This window comes from Heterodontus francisci, chromosome 28 (genome assembly GCF_036365525.1).
Source record: "Heterodontus francisci isolate sHetFra1 chromosome 28, sHetFra1.hap1, whole genome shotgun sequence".
NCBI classification, from domain to species: Eukaryota; Metazoa; Chordata; class Chondrichthyes; order Heterodontiformes; family Heterodontidae; genus Heterodontus; species Heterodontus francisci.
Genome location: NC_090398.1, coordinates 56,055,805 through 56,071,123, shown reverse-complemented (window position 1 = coordinate 56,071,123; position 15,319 = coordinate 56,055,805).

Below are 15,319 nucleotides of genomic sequence, written 5' to 3'. Positions count from 1 at the left end.
CAGTTCATCAGTTTCCTGCCAGGTGTGTATGGGGGTTTCACAGTTTATCGTGATACTGCCTCTTGTGTCTGGGGTTTCACAGTTTATCAGGATCCTGCCAGGTGTGTATGTGGGTTTCACAGTTTATGAGGATCCTGCCAGATGTGAATGGGGTTTTCACAGTGCATCAGGATCCTGCCAGTTGTGTATGGGTTTTTCACAGTGCATCAGGATCTTTCCAGATGTGTCTGGGGGTTTCACAGTGTATCAGGATCCTGCCAGGTGTATATGTGGGTTTCACAGTTTATCAGTATCCTGCCTGGTGTGTATGGGGTTTCACAGTTCATCAGGATCCTGCCAGGTGTGTATATGGGTTTCACAGTTTATCAGGATCATGCCAGGTGTGTATGGGGGTTTCACAGTGTATCAGGATCATGCCAGGTGTGTATGTGGTTTTCACAGTTTATCAGGATCCTGACAGGTGTGTCTGGGGTTTTCACAGTTTATGAGGATCCTGCCAGGTGTGTATGGGGGTTTCACAGTTTTTCTGGATCCAGCCAGGTGTGGATGTTGGCTTCACAGTTCCTCAGTTTCCTGCCAGGTGTGTATGGGGGTTTCACAGTTTGTCAGGATCCTGCCAGGTGTGTATGGGGTTTTCACAGTTTATCGGGATCCTGCCTTTCGTGTCTCGGGTTTCACAGTTTATCAGGATCCTGCCAGGTGTGCATGTGGGTTTCACAGTTTATCAGGATCCTGCCAGATGTGAATGGGGTTTTCACAGTGCATCAGGATCCTGCCAGTTGTGTATGGGTTTTTCACAGTGCATCAGGATCCTTCCAGATGTGTCTGGGGGTTTCACAGTGTATCAGGATCCTGCCACGTGTGTATGGGGATTCACAGTTCATCAGCATCCTGCCAGGTGTATATGTGGGTTTCACAGTTTAACAGGATCCTGCCTGCTGTGTCTGGGGTTTTCACAGTGTATCAGGATTCTGCCAGGTGTGTATGGGGGTTTCACAGTGTACCAGGCTCCTGCCAGGTGCGTATGTAGGTTTCACAGTTTATCAGTATCCTGCCTGGAGTGTATGGGGTTTTACAGTGGATCAGGATCCTGCCACGTGTGTATGTGGGTTTCACAGTTTATCAGGATCCTGCCAGTTGTGTATGGGGGTTTCACAGTTCATCCGGATCCTGCCAGGTGTGTATGGGCGTTTCACAGTTTATCAGGATCCTGCCTGGTGTGTCTGGGGGTTTCACAGTTCATCAGGATCCTGCCAGGTGTGTATGTGGGTTTCACAGTTTATCAGGATCCTGCCAGGTGTGTATGGGGGTTTCACAGTTCATCAGGATCCTGCCAGGTGTGTTTAGGGGTCTCACAGTTTATCAGGATCCTGCCAGGTGTGTCTGGGGGCTTCACAGTTCATCAGGATCCTGCCAGGTGTGTATGTGGGTTTCACAGAGTATCAGGAAACTGCCAGATGTGAATGGGGTTTTCACAGTGCATCAGGATCCTGCCAGATGTGTGTGGGCTTTTCACAGTGCATCAGGATCCTTCCAGATGTGTGTGGGGGTTTCACAGTGTATCAGGATCCTGCATCGTGTGTATGGGGTTTTCACAGTGCATCAGGATCCTGCCAGGTGTGTATGGGGTTTTCACAGTGTATTTGGATCCTGCCAGGTGTGTGTGTGGAGTTTTCACAGTGTATCAGGATACTGCCAGGTGTATTTGGGGTTTTCACAGTGTATCAGGATCCTCCCAAGTGTGTATGGGGTTTTCACAGTGGATCAGGATCCTGCCAGGTGTGTATGGGGTTTTCACAGTGGATCAGGATCCTGCCAGGTTTGTGTGGGGTTTTCACAGTGTATCAGGATCCTGCCAGGTGTGCAAGGGGTTTTCACATTGCATCAGGATCCTGCCAGGTGTGTATGGGGTTTTCGCAGTGTATCAGGATCCTGCCAGGTGTGTTTGGTGCTTTCTCTGTGCATCAGGATCCTGCCAGGTGTGTGTGGGATTTTCACAGTGTATCAGGATCCTGCCAGGTGTGTATGGGGTTTTCACTGTGCATCAGGATCGTGCCAGATGTGTATGGGGTTTTCGCAGTGTATCAGGATCCTGCCAGGTTTGTGTGGGGTTTTCACAGTGTATCAGGATCCTGCCAGGTGTGCAAGGGGTTTTCACATTGCATCAGGATCCTGCCAGGTGTGTATGGGGTTTTCGCAGTGTATCAGGATCCTGCCAGGTGTGTTTGGTGCTTTCTCTGTGCATCAGGATCCTGCCAGGTGTGTGTGGGATTTTCACAGTGTATCAGGATCCTGCCAGGTGTGTATGGGGTTTTCACTGTGCATCAGGATCGTGCCAGGTGTGTATGGGGTTTTCGCAGTGTATCAGGATCCTGCCAGGTGTGTATGTGGGTTTCACAGTTTATCAGGATCCTGCCAGGTGTGTCTGGCGTTTTCACAGTTTATGAGGATCCTGCCAGGTGTGTATGGGTGTTTCACAGTTTTTCAGGATCCAGCCAGGTGTGGATGTTGGTTTCAAAGTTCATCAGTTTCCTGCCAGGTGTGTATAGGGGTTTGACAGTTTATCGGGATCCTGCCTTTTGTGTCTGGGGTTTCACAGCTTATCAGGATCCAGCCAGGTGTGTATGTGGGTTTCAAGGTTTATCAGGATCCTGCCAGATGTGTCTGGCGTTTTCACAGTTTATGAGGATCCTGCCAGGTGTGTATGGGGTTTCACAGTTTTTCAGGATCCAGCCAGGTGTGGATGTTCGTTTCACAATTCATCAGTTTCCTGCCAGGTGTGTATGGGGGTTTCACAGTTTATGAGGATCCTGCCAGATGTGAATGGGGTTTTCACAGTGCATCAGGATCCTGCCAGTTGTGTATGGGTTTTTCACAGTGCATCAGGATCTTTCCAGATGTGTCTGGGGGTTTCACAGTGTATCAGGATCCTGCCAGGTGTATATGTGGGTTTCACAGTTTATCAGTATCCTGCCTGGTGTGTATGGGGTTTCACAGTTCATCAGGATCCTGCCAGGTGTGTATGTGGGTTTCACAGTTTATCAGGATCATGCCAGGTGTGTATGGGGGTTTCACAGTGTATCAGGATCATGCCAGGTGTGTATGTGGTTTTCACAGTTTATCAGGATCCTGACAGGTGTGTCTGGGGTTTTCACAGTTTATGAGGATCCTGCCAGGTGTGTCTGGGGGCTTCACAGTTCATCAGTTTCCTGCCAGGTGTGTATGTGGGTTTCACAGAGTATCAGGAAACTGCCAGATGTGAATGGGGTTTTCACAGTGCATCAGGATCCTGCCAGATGTGTGTGGGCTTTTCACAGTGCATCAGGATCCTTCCAGATGTGTGTGGGGGTTTCACAGTGTATCAGGATCCTGCATCGTGTGTATGGGGTTTTCACAGTGCATCAGGATCCTGCCAGGTGTGTATGGGGTTTTCACAGTGTATCAGGATACTGCCAGGTGTATTTGGGGTTTTCACAGTGTATCAGGATCCTCCCAAGTGTGTATGGGGTTTTCACAGTGGATCAGGATCCTGCCAGGTGTGTATGGGGTTTTCACAATGGATCAGGATCCTGCCAGGTTTGCGTGGGGTTTTCACAGTGTATCAGGATCCTGCCCGGTGTGCAAGGGGTTTTCACATTGCATCAGGATCCTGCCAGGTGTGTATGGGGTTTTCGCAGTGTATCAGGATCCTGCCAGGTGTGTTTGGTGCTTTCTCTGTGCATCAGGATCCTGCCAGGTGTGTGTGGGATTTTCACAGTGTATCAGGATCCTGCCAGGTGTGTATGGGGTTTTCACTGTGCATCAGGATCGTGCCAGGTGTGTATGGGGTTTTCGCAGTGTATCAGGATCCTGCCAGGTGTGTATGTGGGTTTCACAGTTTATCAGGATCCTGCCAGGTGTGTCTGGCGTTTTCACAGTTTATCAGGATCCTGCCAGGTGTGTATGGGTGTTTCACAGTTTTTCAGGATCCAGCCAGGTGTGGATGTTGGTTTCAAAGTTCATCAGTTTCCTGCCAGGTGTGTATGGGGGTTTGCAAGTTTATCGGGATCCTGCCTTTTGTGTCTGGGGTTTCACAGTTTATCAGGATCCAGCCAGGTGTGTATGTGGGTTTCACAGTTTATCAGGATCCTGCCAGGTGTGTCTGGCGTTTTCACAGTTTATGAGGATCCTGCCAGTTGTGTATGGGGTTTCACAGTTTTTCAGGATCCAGCCAGGTGTGGATGTTGGTTTCACAGTTCATCAGTTTCCTGCCAGGTGTGTATGGGGGTTTCACAGTTGATCGGGATCCTGCCTCTTGTGTCTGGGGTTTCACAGTTTATCAGGATCCTGCCAGGTGTGTATGTGGGTTTCACAGTTTATGAGGATCCTGCCAGATGTGAATGGGGTTTTCACAGTGCATCAGTATCCTGCCCATTGTGTATGGGGTTTTCACAGTGCATCAGGATCTTTCCAGATGTGTCTGGGGGTTTCACAGTGTATCAGGATCCTGCCAGGTGTATATGTGGGTTTCACAGTTTATCAGTATCCTGCCTGGTGTGTATGGGGTTTCACAGTGGATCAGGATCCTGCCACGTGTGTATGTGGGTTTCACAGTTTATCAGGATCCTGCCAGGTGTGTATGGGGGTTTCACAGTTCATCAGGATCCTGCCAGGTGTGTCTGGGGGTTTCACAGTTCATCAGGATCCTGCCAGGTGTGTATGTGGGTTTCACAGTTTATCAGGATCCTGCCAGATGTGAATGGGGTTTGACAGTGGATCAGGATCCTGCCAGGTGTGAACGCGGTTTTCACAGTGGATCTGGATCCTGCCAGATGTGTATGGAGATTTCACATCAGGATCCTGCCAGGAGTGTATGGGGTTTTCACAGTGGATCAGGATCCTGCCAGGTGTGTCAGGGATTTAACAGTGTATCAGGATCCTGCCAGGCGTGTATGGGGTTTTCACAGTGGATCAGGATCCTGCCAGGTGTGCATGGTGGTTTCACTGTGTATCAGGATCCTGCCAGGTGTGTATGGGGTTTCTCAGGGTATCAGGATCCTGCCAGGTGTGTATGGGGTTTCACAGTTTATCAGGATCCTGCCAGATGTGAATGGGGTTTCACTGTGTTTCAGGATCCTGCCAGATGTGAATGGGGTTTCACTGTGCATCAGGAACCTGCCAGGTGTGCACGGGGATATCACAGTGCATCAGGCTCCTGCCAGGTGTGTATGGGCGTATCACAGTATATCAGGATTCTGCCAGGTGTGTATGGGGTTTCACAGTATATCAGAATCCTGCCAGGTGTATATGGGGGTTTCACAGTTTATCAGGACCCTGCCAGGTGTGTATGGGGAATTGACAGTTTATCAACATCCTGCCAGGTGCGCATGGGGTATATATACAGTGGATCAGGATCCTGCCAGGTGTGCATGGTGTTTTCACAATGTATCAGGATCCTGCCAGGTGTGTATGGGGTTTTCACAGTGTATAAGGATCCTGCCAAGTGTGAATGGGATTTTCACAGTGGATCAGGATCCTGCCAGGTGTGTGCGGGGTTTTCACAGTGTATCAGGATCCTGCCAGGTGTGTATGGGGTTTTCACAGTCCATCAGGATCCTACCAGGTGTGTATGGGGTTTTCACATTGTATCAGGATCCTGCCAGGTGTGTTTGGTGTATTCACTGTGCATCAGGATCCTGCCAGGTGTGTGTGGGGTTTTCACAGTGTATCAGGATCCTGCCAGGTGTGTTTGGGGATTTCACTGTGCATCAGGATCCTGCCAGGTGTGTATGGGGTTTTCACAGTGTATCAGGATCTTGCCAGGTGTCTATGTGGGTTTCACAGTTTATCAGGATCATGCCAGGTGTGTATGGGGGTTTCACAGTGTATCAGGATCCTGCCAGGTGTGTATGTGGGTTTCACAGTTTATCAGGATGCTGCCAGGTGTGTCTGGGATTTTCGCAGTTTATCAGGATCCTGCCAGGTCTGTATGGGGGTTTCACAGTTTATCAGGCTCCTGCCAGGTGTGTATGTGGGTTTCACAGTATATCAGGATCCTGCCAGGTGTGTATGGGGTTTCACAGTACATCAGGATCCTGCCAGGTGTGTGTGGGGTTTTCACAGTGTATCAGGATCCTGCCAGGTGTGTTTGGTGCTTTCTCTGTGCATCAGGATCCTGCCAGGTGTGTGTGGGATTTTCACAGTGTATCAGGATCCTGCCAGGTGTGTATGGGGTTTTCACTGTGCATCAGGATCGTGCCAGGTGTGTATGGGGTTTTCGCAGTGTATCAGGATCCTGCCAGGTGTGTATGTGGGTTTCACAGTTTATCAGGATCCTGCCAGGTGTGTCTGGCGTTTTCACAGTTTATGAGGATCCTGCCAGGTGTGTATGGGTGTTTCACAGTTTTTCAGGATCCAGCCAGGTGTGGATGTTGGTTTCAAAGTTCATCAGTTTCCTGCCAGGTGTGTATGGGGGTTTCACAGTTTATCGGGATCCTGCCTCTTGTGTCTGGGGTTTCACAGTTTATCAGGATCCAGCCAGGTGAGTATGTGGGTTTCACAGTTTATCAGGATCCTGCCAGGTGCGTCTGGCGTTTTCACAGTTTATGAGGATCCTGCCAGGTGTGTATGGGGTTTCACAGTTTTTCAGGATCCAGCCAGGTGTGGATGTTGGTTTCACAGTTCATCAGTTTCCTGCCAGGTGTGTATGGGGGTTTCACAGTTTATCGGGATCCTGAGGCTTGTGTCTACGGGTTTCACAGTTTATCAGGATCCTGCCAGGTGTGTATGTGGGTTTCACAGTTTATGAGGATCCTGCCAGATGTGAATGGGGTTTTCACAGTGCATCAGGATCCTGCCAGTTGTGTATGGGTTTTTCACAGTGCATCAGGATCTTTCCAGATGTGTCTGGGGGTTTCACAGTGTATCAGGATCCTGCCAGGTGTATATGTGGGTTTCACAGTTTATCAGTATCCTGCCTGGTGTGTATGGGGTTTCACAGTGGATCAGGATCCTGCCACGTGTGTATGTGGGTTTCACAGTTTATCAGGATCCTGCCAGGTGTGTATGGGGGTTTCACAGTTCATCAGGATCCTGCCAGGTGTGTATGGGGGTTTCACAGTTTATCAGGCTCCTGCCTGGTGTGTCTGGGGGTTTCACAGTTCATCAGGATCCTGCCAGGTGTGTATGTGGGTTTCACAGTTTATCAGGATCCTGCCAGATGTGAATGGGGTTTCACAGTGGATCAGGATCCTGCCAGGTGTGAACGCGGTTTTCACAGTGGATCTGGATCCTGCCAGATGTGTATGGAGATTTCACATCAGGATCCTGCCAGGAGTGTATGGGGTTTCACAGTGTATCAGGATCCTGCCAGGTGTGTCAGGGATTTAACAGTGTATCAGGATCCTGCCAGGCGTGTATGGGGTTTTCACAGTGGATCAGGATCCTGCCAGGTGTGCATGGTGGTTTCACTGTGTATCAGGATCCTGCCAGGTGTGTATGGGGTTTCTCAGGGTATCAGGATCCTGCCAGGTGTGTATGGGGTTTCACAGTGTATCAGGAACCTGCCAGGTGTGCACGGGGATATCACAGTGCATCAGGCTCCTGCCAGGTGTGTATGGGGGTTTCACAGTTCATCAGGATCCTGCCAGGTGTGTATGGGGGTTTCACAGTTTATCAGGGTCCTGCCTGGTGTGTCTGGGGGTTTCACAGTTCATCAGGATCCTGCCAGGTGTGTATGTGGGTTTCACAGTTTATCAGGATCCTGCCAGATGTGAATGGGGTTTCACAGTGGATCAGGATCCTGCCAGGTGTGAACGCGGTTTTCACAGTGGATCTGGATCCTGCCAGATGTGTATGGAGATTTCACATCAGGATCCTGCCAGGAGTGTATGGGGTTTTCACAGTGTATCAGGATCCTGCCAGGTGTGTCAGGGATTTAACAGTGTATCAGGATCCTGCCAGGCGTGTATGGGGTTTTCACAGTGGATCAGGATCCTGCCAGGTGTGCATGGTGGTTTCACTGTGTATCAGGATCCTGCCAGCTGTGTATGGGGTTTCTCAGGGTATCAGGATCCTGCCAGGTGTGTATGGGGTTTCAAAGTGTATCAGGATCCTGCCAGATGTGAATGGGGTTTCACTGTGTTTCAGGATCCTGCCAGATGTGAATGGGGTTTCACTGTGCATCAGGAACCTGCCAGGTGTGCACGGGGATATCACAGTGCATCAGGCTCCTGCCGGGTGTGTATGGGCGTTTCACAGTATATCAGGATTCTGCCAGGTGTGTATGGGGTTTCACAGTATATCAGGATCCTGCCAGGTGTATATGGGGGTTTCACAGTTTATCAGGATCCTGCCAGGTGTGTATGGGGAATTGACAGTTTATCAGCATCCTGCCAGCTGCGCATGGGGTATATTTACAGTGGATCAGGATCCTGCCAGGTGTGCATGGTGTTTTCACAATGTATCAGGATCCTGCCAGGTGTGTATGGGATTTTCACAGTGTATAAGGATCCTGCCAAGTGTGAATGGGGTTTTCACAGTTGATCAGGATCCTGCCAGGTGTGTATGGGGTTTTCACAGTGGATCAGGATCCTGCCAGGTGTGTGCGGGGTTTTCACAGTGTATCAGGATCCTGCCAGGTGTGTATGGGGTTTTCACAGTCCATCAGGACCCTACCAGGTGTGTATGGGGTTTTCACATTGTATCAGGATCCTGCCAGGTGTGTTTGGTGTATTCACTGTGCATCAGGATCCTGCCAGGTGTGTGTGGGGTTTTCACAGTGTATCAGTATCCTGCCAGGTGTGTATGGGGTTTTCACTGTGCATCAGGATCCTGCCAGGTGTGTATGGGGTTTTCACAGTGTATCAGGATCTTGCCAGGTGTGTATGTGGGTTTCACAGTTTATCAGGATCATGCCAGGTGTGTATGGGGGTTTCACAGTGTATCAGGATCCTGCCAGGTGTGTATGTGGGTTTCACAGTTTATCAGGATGCTGCCAGGTGTGTCTGGGATTTTCGCAGTTTATCAGGATCCTGCCAGGTCTGTATGGGGGTTTCACAGTTTATCAGGCTCCTGCCAGGTGTGTATGTGGGTTTCACAGTATATCAGGATCCTGCCAGGTGTGTATGGGGTTTCACAGTACATCAGGAACCTGCCAGGTGTGTATGGGGGTTTCGCAGTTTATCAGGATGCTGCCAGGTGTGTATGGGGGTTTGACAGTTTATCAGCCTCCTGCCAGGTGCGTATGGGGTATATATACCGTGGATCAGGATCCTGCCTGATGTGTATGGTGTTTTCAAAGTATATCAGAATCCTGCCAGGTTTGCATGTGGTTTTCACAGTGTATCAGGATCCTGCCACGTGTGCATGGGGTTTTCACATTGGATCAGGATCCTGCCAGGTGTGTATGGGGTTTTCACAGTGGTTCAGGATCCTGCCGGGTGTGTTTGGGGTTTTCACAGTGTATCAGGACCCTGCCAGGTGTGTATGGGGTTTTCACAATGAATCAGGATCCTGCCAGGTGTGTATGGGGTTTTCACAGTGTATAAGGATCCTGCCAAGTGTGAATGGGGTTTTCACAGTGGATCAGTTTCCTGCCAGGTGTGTATGGGATTTTCGCAGTGTATCAGGACCCTGCCAGGTGTGTATGGGGTTTTAACTGTGCATCAGGATCCTGCCAGGTGTGTATGGGGTGTTCACTGTGCATCAGGATCCTGCCAGGTGTGTATGGGGATTTCACAGTGGATCAGGATGCTGCCAGGTCTGCATGTGGGTTTAGCATTTTATCAGGATCATGCCAGGTGTGTATGGGGGTTTCACAGTGTATTAGGATCCTGCCAGGTGTGTATGTGGGTTTCACAGTTTATCAGGATGCTGGAGGAGGGGCCGGGGTTTTCGCAGTGTATCAGGATCCTGCCAGGTCTGTATGGGTGTTTCACAGTTTATCAGGATGCTGGAGGAGGGGCCGGTGTTTTCGCAGTTTATCAGGATCCTGCCAGATCTGTATGGGTGTTTCACAGTTTATCAGGATCCTGCCAGGTGTGTATGTTGGTTTCACAGTTTATCAGTTTCCTGCCAGGTGTGTATGGGGGTTTCACAGTTTATCGGGACCCTGCCTGGTGTGTCTGGGGGTTTCACAGTTTATCAGGAACCTGCCAGGTGTGTATGTGGGATTCACAGTTTATCAGGATCCAGCCAGATGTGAATGGGGTTTTCACAGTGCATCAGGATCCTGCCAGATGTGTATGGGTTTCTCACAGTGCATCAGGATCCTTCCAGATGTGTCAGGGGGTTTCACAGTGTATCATGATCCTGCCACGTGTGTATGGGGTTTTCACAGTGTATCAGGATCCTGCCAGGTGTTTATGGGGGTTTCACAGTTTATCAGGATCCTGCCAGGTGTGTATGTGGGTTTCACAGTTTTTCAGGATCCTGCCAGGTGTGTATGGGTGTTTCACAGTTCATCAGGATCCTGCCATGTGTGTATGGGCGTATCACAGTTTATCAGGATCCTGCCAGGTGTGTCTGGGGGCTTCACAGTTCATCAGGATCCTGCCAGGTGTATATGGGGATTTCACACTTTATCAGGATCCTGCCAGGTGTGTATGGGGGTTTCACAGTTCATCAGGGTCCTGCCAAGTGTGTAAGGGGGTCTCGCAGTTTATCAGGATCCTGCCTGGTGTGTCTGGGATTTTCACAGTGTGTCAGGATCCTTCCAGGTGTGTATGTGGGTTTCACAGTATATAAGGATCCTGCCAAGTGTGAATGGGGTTTTCACAGTGGATCAGGATCCTGCCAGGTGTGTATGGGGATTTCACAGTGGATCAGGATCCTGCCAGGTGTGTGTGGGGTTTTCACAGTGTATCAGGATCCTGCCAGGTGTGTATGGGGTTTTCACAGTCCATCAGGATCCTGCCAGGTGTGCATGGGGTTTTCACAGTGTATCAGGATCCAGCCAGGTGTGTTTGGGTTTTTCACAGTGTATCAGGATCCTGCCAGGTGTGTGTGGGCTTTTCACAGTGTATCAGGATCCTGCCAGTTGTGTATGGGGTTTTCACTGTGCATCAGGATCCTGCCAGGTGTGTATGGGGTTTTCACAGTGTATCAGGATCTTGCCAGGTGTCTATGTGGTTTTCACTGTTTATCAGGATCATGCCAGGTGTGTATGGGGGTTTCACAGTGAATCAGGATCCTGCCAGGTGTGTATGTGGGTTTCACAGTTTATCAGGATGCTGCCAGGTGTGTCTGGGATTTTCGCAGATTATCAGGATCCTGCCAGGTCTGTATGGGGGTTTCACAGTTTATCAGGCTCCTGCCAGGTGTGTATGGTGTTTCACAGTATATCAGGATCCTGCATGGTGTGTATGGGGTTTCACAGCACATCAGGAACCTGCCAGGTGTGTATGGGGGTTTCACAGTTTATCAGGATGCTGCCAGGTGTGTATGGGGGTTTGACAGTTTATCAGCATCCTGCCAGGTGCGTATGGGGTATATATACAGTGTATCAGGATCCTGCCAGGTGTGTATGGGGGTTTCACATTTCATCAGGGTCCTGCCAGGTGTGTATGGGGGTCTCACAGTTTATCAGGATCCTGTCTGGTGTGTCTGGGGTTTTCACAGTGTGTCAGGATCCATCCAGGTGTGTATGTGGGTTTCACAGTGTATCAGGCTCCTGCCAGCTGTGTATGTGGGTTTCACAGTTTATCAGGATTCTGCCTGGTGTGTATGGGGTTTCACACTGGATCAGGATCCTGCCACGTGTGTATGGCGTTTTCACAGTGTATCAGGATCCTGCCAGGTGTTTATGGGGGTTTCACAGTTTATCAGGATCCTGCCAGGTGTCTATGTGGATTTCACAGTTCATCAGGATCCTGCCAGGTGTGTTTGGGGGTCTCACAGTTTATCAGGATCCTGCCAGGTGTGTATGTGGGTTTCACAGTGTATCAGAAAACTGCCAGATGTGAATGGGGTTTTCACAGTGCATCAGGATCCTGTCAGATGTGTCTGGGGTTTTCACAGTGCATCAGGATCCTTCCAGATGTGTGTGGGGGTTTCACAGTGTATTTGGATCCTGCCAGGTGTGTATGGGGTTTTCACAGTGTATCAGGATCCTCCCAAGTGTGTATGTGGTTTTCACAGTGGATCAGGATCCTGCCCGGTGTGTATGCGGTTTTCACAGTGGATCAGGATACTGCCAGGTGTGTATGGGGTGTTCACAGTGGATCAGGATCCTGCCACGTGTGTGCGGGGTTTTCACAGTGTATCAGGATCCTGCCAGGTGTGTATGGGTTTTTCACAGTCCATCAGGATCCTGCCAGGTGTGTATGGTTTTTTCACAGTGTATCAGGATCCTGCCAGGTGTGTTTGGTGTTTTCACTGTGCATCAGGATCCTGCCAGGTGTGTGTGGGCTTTTCACAGTGTATCAGGATCCTGCCAGGTGTGTGGGGTTTTCACTGTGCATCAGGGTCCTGCCAGGTGTGTACGGGGTTTTCACAGTGTATCAGGATCCTGCCAGGTGTGTATGTGGGTTTCACAGTTTATCTGGATCATGCCAGGTGTGTATGGGGGTTTCACTGTGTATCAGGATCCTGACAGTTGTGTAAGTGGGTTTCACAGTTTATCAGGATGCTGCCAGGTGTGTCTGGGATTTTCGCAGTTTATCAGGATCCTGCCAGGTCTGTAAGGGGGTTTCACAGTTTATCAGGCTCCTGCCAGGTGTGTATGGGGGTTTCACAGTATATCAGGATCCTGCCAGGTGTGTATGGGGTTTCACAGTACATCAGGATCCTGCCAGGTGTGTCTGGGGGATTGACAGTTTATCAGCATCCTTCCAGGTGCGTATGGGGTATATACACAGTGGATCAGGATCCTGCCAGGTGTGTCTGGGGTTTTCAAAGTGTATCAGGATCCTGCCAGGTGTGTATGTGGTTTTCACAGTGTATCAGGATCCTGCCAAGTGTGTATGGGGTTTTCACAGTGGATCAGGATCCTGCCAGGTGTATATGGGGTTTTCACAGTGGATCGGGATCCTGCCAGGTGTGTGTGGGGTTTTCACAGTGTATCAGGATCCTGCCAGGTGTGTATGGGGATTTCACAGTGCTCTGTTTCCTGCCAGGTGTGTATGGGGTTTTTGCAGTGTATCAGGATCCTGCCAGGTGTGTGTGCGGTTTTCACAGTGTATCAGTATCCTTCCAGGTGTGTATGGGGTTTTCACTGTGCATCAGGATCCTGCCAGGTGTGTATGGGGTTTTCACAGTGTATCAGGATCCTGCCAGGTGTGTATGTGGGTTTCGCATTTTATCAGGATCATGCCAGGTGTGTATGGGGGTTTCACAGTGTATTAGGATCCTGCCAGGTGTGTGTGTGGGTTTCACAGTTTATCAGGATGCTTTCAGGTGTGTCTGGGGTTTTCGCAGTTTATCAGGATCCTGCCAGGTCTGTATGGGTGTTTCACAGTTTATCAGGATCCTGCCAGGTCTGTATGTTGGTTTCACAGTTTATCAGTTTCCTGCCAGGTGTGTATGGGGGTTTTACAGTTTATCGGGATCCTGCCTGGTGTGTCTGGGGTTTTCACAGTTTATCAGGATCCTGCCAGGTGTGTATGTGGGATTCACAGTTTATCAGGATCCTGCCAGATGTGAATGGGGTTTTCACAGTGCATCAGGATCCTGCCAGATGTGTATGGGTTTTTCACAGAGCATCAGGATCCTTCCAGATGTGTCTGGGGGTTTCCCAGTGTATCATGATCCTGCCACCTGTGTATGGGGTTTCACAGTTTATCAGGATCCTGCCAGGTGTATATGTGGGTTTCACAGTTTATCAGGATCCTGCCAGGTGTGTCTGGGGTTTTCACAGTGTGTCAGGATCCTTCAAGGAGTGTATGTGGGTTTCACAGTGTATCAGGCTCCTGCCAGGTGTGTATGTGGGTTTCACAGTTTATCAGGATCCTGCCTGGTGTGTATGGGGTTTGACAGTTTATCAGGATCCTGCCTGCTGTGTCTGGAGTTTTCACGGTGTATCAGGATCCTGCCAGGTGTTTATGGGGGTTTCACAGTTTATCAGGATCCTGCCAGGTGTGTATGTGGGATTCACAGTTTATCAGGACCCTGCCAGGTGTGTATGGGGGTTTCACAGTTCATCAGGATCCTGAAAGGTGTGTATGGGGGACTTACAGTTTATCAGGATCCTGCCAGGTGTGTCTGGGGTCTTCACAGTTCATCAGGATCCTGCCAGGTTTGTATGTGGGATTCACAGTGGATCAGGAAACTGCCAGATGTGAATGGGGTTTTCACAGTGCATCAGGATCCTGTCAGATGTGTATGGGGTTCTCACAGTGCATCAGGATCCTTCCAGATGTGTGTGGGGATTTCACAGTGTATCAGGATCCTGCATCGTGTGTATGGGGTTTTCACAGTGCATCAGGATCCTGCCAGGTGTGTATGGGGTTTTCACAGTGTATTTGGATCCTGCCAGGTGTGTGTGGTGTTTTCACAGTGTACCAGGCTACTGCCAGGTGTGTATGGGGTTTTCACAGTGCATCAGGATCCTCCCAAGTGTGTATGGGGTTTTCACAGTGGATCAGGATACTGCCAGGTGTGTATGCGGTTTTCACAGTGGATCAGGATCCTGCCAGGTGTGTGGGGGGTTTTCACAGTGTATCAGGATCCTGCCAGGTGTGCAAGAGGCTTTCGCATTTCATCAGGATACTACCAGGTGTGTATGGGGTTTTCACAGTGTATCAGGATCCTGCCCGGTTTGTTTGGTGCTTTCTCTGCGCATCAGGATCCTGCCAGGTGTGTATGTGGGTTTCACAGTGTATCAGGCTCCTGCCAGCTGTGTATGTGGGTTTCACAGTTTATCAGGATCCTGCCTGGAGTGTATGGGGTTTCACAGTGGATCAGGATCCTGCCACGTGTGTATGGGGTTTTCACAGTGTATCAGGATCCTGCCAGTTGTTTATGGGTGTTTCACAGTTTATCAGGATCCTGCCAGGTGTCTATGTGGATTTCACAGTTTATCAGGATCCTGCCAGGTGTGTATGGGGTTTTCACAGTTCATCAGGATCCTGCCAGGTGTGTATGTGGGTTTCACAGTGTATCAGGAAACTGGAGATGTGAATGGGGTTTTCACAGTGCATCAGGATCCTGCCAGATGTGTACGGGGTTTTCACAGTGCATCAGGATCCTTCCAGATGTGTGTGGGGGTTTCACAGTGTATCAGGATCCTGTATCGTGTGTATGGAGTTTTCACAGTGCATCAGGATCCTGCCAGGTGTGTATGGGGTTTTCACAGTGTATTTGGATCCTGCCAGGTGTGTGTGGGGTTTTCACAGTGTATCAG